This window comes from Nycticebus coucang, chromosome 13 (assembly GCF_027406575.1).
Source record: "Nycticebus coucang isolate mNycCou1 chromosome 13, mNycCou1.pri, whole genome shotgun sequence".
Lineage (NCBI taxonomy): Eukaryota > Metazoa > Chordata > Mammalia > Primates > Lorisidae > Nycticebus > Nycticebus coucang.
Window position 1 is genome coordinate 94,745,245 of NC_069792.1, and position 9,984 is coordinate 94,755,228.

The 9,984-nt window shown below is 48.2% G+C and overlaps 1 long non-coding RNA gene across 1 annotated transcript; it reads left to right on the forward strand.

Moving 5' to 3' along the window:
- Positions 1-3,750: 3,750 nt before the first annotated feature.
- Positions 3,751-8,799, forward strand: LOC128563896 (uncharacterized). The gene is made up of 3 exons (XR_008373924.1): positions 3,751-3,829; positions 7,114-7,264; positions 8,424-8,799. It is a non-coding gene; the product is annotated as an uncharacterized LOC128563896 (long non-coding RNA).
- Positions 8,800-9,984: the final 1,185 nt, after the last annotated feature.

Here is a 9,984-nt window from a genome sequence, read left to right on the forward strand (position 1 = left end):
AATGGGGCAGGTAAAATGGCTAAAATGGTAAATACGGAAAATACCAATGTTGAAAGGATATGAAGCAAAATGGAACTTTCAGACACTCTTCCTAGGAGACATAATGGTACTTTGCAAAATGACAGTTTTCAATGAGATTAAACTTAATTCTTCCCTATGTTCTAACAATTCCACGCCTAGGAATAGATTCAACAGAAATGCATATGCGTGTTCTACCAAAGACATATATGAGGCCTTCATAGCAGATTACTCATCAGAGCCTCCAATTGGAAACTGCCCAACCGCTCACCAATGGTAGTGCAAATAAGTACCCGTTAGTATATTCACCCCGTGGAATACTATGCAGAAGGAGTCAGGAGACTTTTTCTGTAAAGGGCCAGATAGTATTTTCAGCATTGCAGACCATATGGTCTCCATCGCAGCTACTCAATTTTGTCATTGTAGTGCGGAAGCAGCCACAGACATAGACATACACAGAAATAAACGGGCATGGCTGTGTTTCAAAAACAACTTAATTTACAAAAACAGATGGAGTACACAGTATGTTCAGTTTCTGAAAATTCATTACGGTGCAGAGCTATGGTATGTGTACTTTCTGGGTGTATACAAAAAGGTTTGCAACTTTTTCCAAAAGAAACAGATTTTTAATAAAAAGTTTAAAAATAGGCAAGGCTTGGAGGCTCATGTCTATCATACTAACATTTTGAGAGGCCTAGACAGGGAGGACCACTTAAGGCCAGAAGTTCAAGACTAGTCTGGGCAACATAATGAGATGCTGTCTCTACAAAATTAAAAAAAAAAAAAATTTCACACGTGGTGGTATAGTCCTAGCTACTCAGGAGGCTGAGGCAGGAGGATTGCTTGGGAGTTTTGAATGTTGAGCTGTGATCTTGCCAATACAATCCACACTAGGAGACAGAGGAACCCCATCTCTAAAAATTTAAGAATTAGGGATGGGCACCTGTAATCCCAGTACTCTGGGAGGCTGAGGCAGGTGGATTATTCAAGCTCAGGAGTTCCAGACCAGCCTGAGCCAGAGTGAGACCTAGTCTCTAAAAATAGCCAGGCATTGTGACGGACACCTGTAGTCTAAGGTACCCAGGAGGCTGAGGCAAGAGAATCACTTGAGCCCAAGAGTTTGAGGCTGCTGTGAGCTATGATGTCACAACACTCTACTGAGGGCAACAAAGTGAGACTCTGTCTCCCCGCCAAAAAACAATTAATAATGATAATAATAAAGTATTAAGAATTAAATAGAGGCTGGACAGCTATTGACATGTGAGTCTATGATTCAGGTCACATAGATAATATCAGACCTGGGACTGAAACCCGGTAAGGAAAGGGAGTTGATGCATCATGGGTATTTCCTATATGCAAGACATTCAGAACTGTCAATCCTCATAATAACTCTCAGAGAAGAAATTCTTATGTTGATTTTTGTAGATGGGAAAATTGAGGCCCAGAAAAGGTATGGACTTCGCTGGGCTCACACACTGTCAGCAACACAGCAGCAATATCATTTCAGCCCAGGTCCACCTGACTCTGACTCCAGGCTCTCAAGCTGCCTCCACAGGCTTGAAATGCAAACATGGCATTTCTTATATGAGCACTGCATGTGTATAAAAATAAACTGTGAGCTTCACTCTAAGAAATATTATCCAGTTAGCACTGGCTTCTGCTGCTGGCAGTCAGGACTGCTAAATCTTAGTTGGCTGTGCAGGTTGCTTCTGCCCAGCCAAGGCCCCAGGCACAGCTGGGACACAGGCCACTCTGCAGGCATAATGCCGGGGCTTTTCTCTCTGAAGCATGCATGGGTGTGCTGAGGGGAGAGGCAGGGTGAATAGGCTGAATGCTGGGTGGTACAGGCTCCATAGCCAGGGCAAGGCCAGAGGTACGCTGACAGCCAAGGGGCTTGTCACGACGGGCAAGTCTACATGGGAAACCGGAAACCAGAAACCAGGCCCACTCAGACCCACTTGGCCCCCAAGTTGAATCCTACTTCTGAGATTCTCTCCCTCACCCCCACCTCCTGCTCCCAATAGTGGTTATATAAAGAAACATTCAACCAGAGAGGGGTGTAGGGTGCCGTTCTGCCTCTTACTATTGTGTGACAATTATAATTAGTTCTCAGTGGCTAAAAATCAGGAGCGTTACAGGAAGGAATGCCTATTGCTAAGTGAAAGAATCCTGTCTAAAAAGTCTGCATACTGTATGGATCCAACTACATCACATGTCTGAAAAGGCAAAACTAGTGACAGTAAAAAGATCTGTGATTGTCAGGGGTTGCTGGGGTAGGGGGAGCTTCAGGAGAGAACAGGCAGATGGTGGGAAGCTTAAGGCAGTGAAACTGTTCTGTAGGATGCTGATGGACACATGTTATTATGCTTTTGTCACAGTCTGCAGAATACACAGCACAAATGTGAACTTTGGGCTTTAGTGATAATGTATCAGTATTGGTTCATTAATCATGACAAGTGTATCCACTAATATCAGATGTTAATAATAGGGGAAACTGTGGGGCAGAGAACAGTACACGGGCACGCTGGGACATTTACCCTCAATTTGTTTCTGTAATCCCGAAACTGACATTCAGGGGCTTTGCCATAGAGTTTCTTCCAGGGTTCAACCCCCAAGCTGAGAGCATCCTGACCTGTTAGGAGCTGTCTGTACCCAGCTTTCAGCTGCTCCCACTACATCAGGCTTCTCCTACATCCTTGTGGCCAGTCTTTATTTTTAGGAAGGAAGCTTTCATGAATCTTGGTGCCTCTGTAGAGTGTCTTGTGTCCTAGACCTGCAGTGCCCAAGGGCCAGGCAGAAGACCAGCACCGGAACTGCCCATTAGGAGGCCACACAGCAGGAGATGAGCAGAGGGCAGGAAGCAGGCAAAGCTTCATCAGCATCCACAGCCACACCCTGTCACTCGCATCCCACCTGAGCTCCACCTCCTGTCAGACAGCCCTGGCATTAGAGTCTCACAGGAGCGCAAACCCTACTGTAAACTGTGCATGGGAGGGATTTAGGTCGTGTGCTCTTTATGAGAATCTAATGTCTGATGATCCAAGGTGGAGATGTGATTGCTGGAATCTTCCCAAAAGCATCATGCACACACACCTACACCACTGTCGGTGGAAAAATTGTGTTCCTCGAAACCAGTCCCTGGTGCCAAAAAGGTTGGGGACCACTCTCCTAGATCGTATCAGTCACTGTCTTTCAGTGGGCTGACTGTACATCACAGTCATGAGCTTCTCACGGACATTCGTAAGTAACTTCAGGGTGCCAGCTGCTGTGCAGGAAGCGAAACCCTGGTTCTGCTGGTGGAAAGGAGGACTCGTGAACAGGTAATTGTGGGGTGGTGCGGTGAGCACAGTAAGAGCCGAGAGGCATGGGGCCAGGAGAGACAGGCGGGGCGGCTAACCCCACCCCCAGAATTAGACCAGCAGCTCCCAGGAGTGAAACATGAGCCGTCTCCAGAGCAAAGGTCTTGCCCAGGCAGGCATTCCTGACCAAGGGCACAGTGTGGGAGTATGTGTGGAAGGACGCCGTGTGCTCAGGGAAAGGCTGGAGTCTCAGCCATGCTGGCATGCTGGGGCCACCGGCACACAGAGACATTTCTAGCTGAGGAAGAGCGAACTGCTGCAGCTGATCAGTCGGAGGGCGAGACAGACGCAGGAGGACAGGGTAACCTAACCTTCTTATCAGATCAGCCTGCCCAGTCCTACCTCTGCTTCTGTCTGCTCCTCCCCCCGTGAACCACACCCACCGTGTGTCCTGTGCTCAGTGTGTGCTGAGAGAAGTGCGGTCACCTGTTCCTGCTCCATGATTTATTGGGGTAGGCCATCCTATTCGTGCTATTTGGCCCTGTAAGATTTTTCCATGTCGGCGCTGGAAAGGTGTTACAGCAGGCTTTTGGTGTTTTGTTGGTTGTTTTGTTTGGTGTTTGGTGTGTATCTGGGTCCATAGCTTTGGGTGACATATGAGCATCTCACAATGAATACACAACATTTTGCTGAAAAAGACATTTTTCCTATTGAAAGGCTATCAGGCTTTCAGCAGAGCCTTGAAGGATCACGTGACCCTTTATATTGGAGTGACTGCCAAACAAACCTTCCCGCGAGGCCTGGAGTCTTTTCTCCAAGGGCACACATCCAGGGAGGGAACACCGGAATTGGAGGTGGGGTACAGCTGATCCTATGTCTAAACAAGTGAAAATTTACTTTTAAGAAACACTTTACTTGCCAAAATTCAAAATGAAACAATGGCCGTCTGTGACAATACTTGACGGTTGCGTTCATCATTTCACTAGTAGTTCTCGCTGGCTGCTGCTTCACTATTTGTGTGTGTGTGCATCCTGGACTCCCTTTTCATTTGCCAGTGGTTTCCTCTGATATCTGGAATCTGGAAATGAAATACTAAGGAACCAGTGTGACCTGAGGGAGTAGAACTTGTTGTAAAATGAAATCAATAAATCACTCATGAGGTTTCTCACAGAGTTTCATTGCATTTGATGAACCTACACTTCACCATGATGCTATGTCATTTTCTTCCAAGTGAAGCAGACCCTGTGATCCCAAGAGGTTAAAATGTTTTCCATTGATTCCAGGGTTATGCAAAATAAAGCACAAGGTAGGATTTTTAAAAATTGACAACAAAAAATAAAATAGCGTCTAACCTTCTGGAGTGTTGCCTATAAGGCCATCCGTCCCATATGCCCTGTATACTCACGTCAGGAGGCAGGACGTCCATCCACTTCAGAGAGGCCAGAGGGTGAGGCAAGGGCCCAGCTGCCTGCCCTAGAAGGAAACATTTCAGGCAGCTCTGAAGCGTGGCTGAGGAGCAGGGGCCGAGGTTGGTCCTGAACGTGAGGATTAAACGTCATTAAGTGGGTGTGTGTGTGCGTGGGGGCATCATAGGCAGGGAGGGAAGACGGGATGGGGGAGAAGAAATGAAAATGACCCCCCCGCACCCTATTGCAGGCAACCTTGCTTGTTTATTCTCCCCACTGCTGACAGGCCGTTTCTCCACGAGTTATAAGCTGGCCCTCGTGACCACTTTTCTTGTGCAAAAGCAGATGTGCTCACCTTGCTGAAGTTTCTAGGACTGTACATGAACATTTCAGGCTAGGACATGATGGCCTTCCCCACCATCTGACAGCTCAGTTTCAACCAAGTGGTCATCTTTCTTGCAGCACATGAAGTGAAGTGATCATTCCACAGTGGTGGCTTCACACCACCCTGCAGAGCCAGGTTTTTGTAGGCGGACTCCAGGGCCTCAAAGCCCTGTCAGCAGGAGCTTCTCTTATTGGTTCTCTGCTGAGGTTCTGTGCAGAATTAAATTGGAAGAAAAGGTTCTTCTGGTAAACCAACTTTTGTTTAAAGTTAAAAACACAGTTCTATTGTACTTTCCATGGTTATTACTTTTTGAAAATAAATAGAATAGGGGATGGAAAGAGCTGGCACAAAAAGTGAGATGTGTTCCCAGTGGCAGCTTCTTACGGCCCAACAGGGATGCTCTTCAGAAGTAAGGCAGGGCTCCCTGCCAGTCAGGAGGGTGAGAGGGTCAAATTCCAGGGACACAGAAAGCCCAGAGGCTCAGAGATCATGTCTACAAAACAACAGTTATTTAGCGCCCTTCCAATAGTCAATTTTGAAGACAACATTTTTTTCACTTCTGATTAACATGAGGGTACAAATGTTTAGGTTACATTATTTTCAATTCCAAGGTAAAGTCAAGATGTAGTTGAGTCCTTCACCCAGGGGGTGTGCTGAACACCCTTACACACATCTTTAGGATCTTATAGCAGGTAAAAGTCAGGACTACCCAGCTGGGTCAGAGGCACGGTCAGGAACAACCAGAGTGGGACACAGAGGCGTGGAGGCTGATCAGCTCAGCCTGAGGCTCCGGTCACCATGGGTCCAGGAATCAGGGGGTTGAGGAGTCTCAGATCATGGTGGTAGCTGTGATGGAGGGTGTAATACAGCTTCAACTAGGACCTGTCTCTCTCAACTCCTATCCTGTAACTATGAGATGGATGGATTTTCAATCCTGTTTACTTTATATCCCATCAACTATTCAAGCAATGAACTTAGTTTCCTGAGACAAGGACCAAAAAAGCCCATTTTTGTTCCAAGAGAACACTCTGCAGTGTGTTGCTATTAAGGCCTCTGAATTTTTCTTTGTAAACACGGGTTTCCCACTTCATTCATTTTCAGATGCTTTGAGGGCTAACGTGCCAAGCTGAAAATCACCTTGTCATTATCTCTGTCCTTCTAGTCTAGTGTCACTTCTGGCTCAGTTTCTTCTCAGCATATTCAGACAACTAAATCATGTTGTGAGCATCAGCAAAGAAACAAACATCATAAAACTCAAACGTCCCCCAAATAACTCCACCAGGCCTCCCATCCCAACGCCATTGAGCCAGGATGTTAGGCAATCCTGGCTGAATGCTGATGCAGTCCCACTCACCAGCTGGCTGGCCTTGGACCAACCCAGAGCTTCAAGATTAGTAGTGATTATCTTGGGAGGAGCTTGTAAAAACTGGTGTTACATTTGATCATTAATCCATTTGTACATTCAAAATATTTGAGCTCTATGTTCTGAAGTGCTGAGCAAAACCAGACACACTTCCTCCTCCTCAAAGAACTGAGAATCTAAAAAGGGAGGCTGTCTTGATCAAACATGCCTCCCGTAAGTGTATCCACGTTCAAACTGGAGTAAATGCCGGGAGAGAGGCAACCCTTTATGTGAGGGAGTGGAGGGGGAGGGGAAGGGTGAACAGAGGGGAGGGACCCTTGGGAAGGGTCACCAGAGCTAATGAATGAGGGGCAGTAACTAGGAAGAGGCAGAGGGAACAGCATGTACAAGGCCCCGGGGAGAGCCGGGTTTAGCTGAGGAAATAACAGAAACCCAATGTGGCTGTGGAGCAGCGTCAGAGCAGGCCCAGCTTCTGTAGTCATTCTACAAACACTGCTAAGGAGAAAACACAGCTGAAGGCTCCAAGAGTCACCCCAAACCAGCACCACCTTCAGGAGATGCAGGATGGCAAATAGCTCCTGGTGGCAGAGTTTACAGTGAGCGTGAGGGGAGAGAGCTGAAGCCAGTCCTCTTCCCTTCCAGTTACATTGTGGAATCCATCTGGGGCTGTTCTGAATCACCCCATGGATCCTGGCAGAGTTTGCAATTTCTTAGTGTCAGAAGAACAATCTCGCCTTCCCATCATCTCACCTGCCATCAGGCAAAAAAAGACGTGTCTGTCAGGCAGTTCCAGGTGAGCAGCCAATGGTGTACAGACGTGTGTGTGCATGTGTGTGTCCCAGGGCTTGCTCTTGAACCAGGGTGTGAGGGTAAGAAGTGGAGACAAAAATTGTAGACAGCTGTATTTGCATGAAAGGAGCCAGGATTTGGACCTGGGAGATCCGAGACTGCTACAAATTAGCTACCTAATCTAGAGCGGGTCGTAGCCCTTTTCTGAGTTTTAGTCCCTGGATTTGTAAGGTGTTTTGTAAGAGTAATTCCACTCTGGGCTCCGGAGGGGTCAGACTCAGGCATTCGTTCATCTCTGGGTTCCAAATCCCACACTCCACAATGAGATGCAAAGATAAAGCACACAGCCTCTGCCTAGGAAGAAAGACAAAGAGGGACATAGGTAATTACAGAGCAGTGTGATGTGCGTGACGCGAAGGAACACACTGGGGCTGTGGGGACTACAGATGGAGGCAGAGGTGGCAGAGGCTGAGGACTCCCTGCGGTTCCAGCTGAACATACCTGCATTTCCCGCCAGAGCTCCTTTTCTGGCCACTGAGGACTGCTGTGCCTGCAGGCTGGCAGAGGAGTTAATGTCGTCCTGAGCAGCTGTCGAGCTAGGAATGAGCGTGGGGCGTCAGAACCCGGCTTCCCCGTGTCTTGGGTGGGCTCCCCCTAAGCTTGTTCCCTGTGTGTCAGGTGTCGTGGGATAACTTGCCTGGTCACTCCCTCTCCTGACTCTTTCCCTTCTTATTTCACCTCTCCCTTTCCTTACCAGCCCCCTTTCTGGAATTATTTCTAAATAAACTCGTAGCACTCAAGTCTTCGTCCTGGGGAAATCTGCCATAAACTGATAAGCACCCTAAGAAGAGTGGGTGAGACGGTCTCTGGGAAGTGAGGCAAAAACTTAGCTGAGAGCCTGAAGGTGCGCAACCACTGACCATCCCAAGGGCTAGATCCAGGCAAGGAGCTGGAATCAGCATTATTATGAAAAGGGGAACTAACCCAGTGCTGATCCCCGAACAACCCCTTACTGGTTTAATCACATGAAGAGTGAGTAAATATCAGTTTGCAACAGAGCAGAGATACAACTAAACAAAGCTTTATTACCGACACTTTGAGAAACGCTGGTGTAGAACCCCTCGCTCCCTTCTTGACCTGTTTTCTGTTTGTTGTGTACACAGGCTAAATAAGCACTGCTGGTTCCAAGTCCCTTCCAGGATGGGTCAACCAGAGGAGAAGCAAAGCGCAAGGGCTGCTCACAGGGATTTGGGCCTCAGGCCTCTGGAACCCTGGAATGTTCTGGCCTGCAGCTTTCCAAAGCCCAGGTGCTTACTCTTCTGCGGGGCTGGGAGTCCCATGGGCTTGGCCTGCTAATTACCTGGACAGGGGACAGCAAGCTCCAGGAGGCCAGTGGGAGAGATAGCATCTAGAAGACTGAGCAGCTTAACCCGAGGAGAGGGGCTGTGGCATTTTATCTACCGGATCCGGTTTGCTAACACAGCTTTGTGTATGTTTCTAAAAATAGACAGGAAGTCATTAAACTTGATGTGCGATCTTTCTTCCTTCCTCCCCTACATGGTCAGTGCCCAGGACAGCCTTCATATGAACGCACAACTATTGCATTTTTGTCTAGTTTTGAACCCAGAGCCTCTCCCATGCACTGCCTCCTTCCCACTAGAAACCAAACACACCCAAGTTCTCACCCCTCGGAAAATACAACCTCCCGCTGGTCCGCCTCCTCCTCCCACTGCTCAGATACAAAGTTCTGGAAAGAATAATTCTTGATTTTTACTTCATCTCATAGTTGCCCTTCAAACCTCCCCCTCTGGCTTCTGCTCCGGTACTTTTGAGAAACCACTCTGGCCAAACAAGGTCCCCGACGGCCTTCTTGCCCTGAAGTCACCAAGCACTTCTCAGAGTCTGGACTGCACTTGTGTCCTCTGCAGGGCTCGCACTGACCACCGAGCCATGATTCTTCTCTCTGCTCCCTGCTTTCCAGACATCACACTTTGCTCACTTCCTTTTTGATCCCTGGACTGCTCCACCCTGGCTTTGCCAGGCTCTTCTGTGCCGGCTGTTTCTTAAATGTAGGTGTTTTCCAAGCTTTTTCCTGTCTCTGTTCTCACCATGCCCAACCTTCCTGGGTGATGGAAAAGGGCGCAGATGTGCCGAGGCCTCCTGAGCCACACCTACTCCCCCAGGCCAGACCTCTCTTCTCAGCTTCACACCACTAAGCCTTGCTACCTGGTCGCCCCTCCGACACCCCAGAATGAACACACCCAAACCCAACTCACCATCTGCTCCATCCATCTTCTCACAATCTGGGCCCCAACACCAGCAGAATGCCATTGACACCGGAATTTCCTCTTCAGTAGGTTCTTGGTCTCCGTGATTCTAAGAATGATCCACGGACCACAGATTAGTGGTAAGACAGGATTTATTTATAGAAAAGAATACAAAAACACCAAAGCTCCTGGCAGCGAGAAAACCCAAGTTGGGGGAGAAAAGCTCTCTCTCTCTCCTCTCTGTCCCCGGGCTCCTTGCCTTCGCATGGACCCCAGTGTCGAGCAGGTGAGTGCGGAGGCTCTGCGAGCGCAGCTCAGGTCTGCAGCCCCTGCCCTGCCTTCTCTTCCACCCCAGAGAAACGGTCGGGCTCTGGGGAACTGTTTGAGAAACGCAGTTCTTAGAGGTGCCAATCTAATTCACATCACTCGCTTTTTAAAACACCCCAAGTCACCTGTC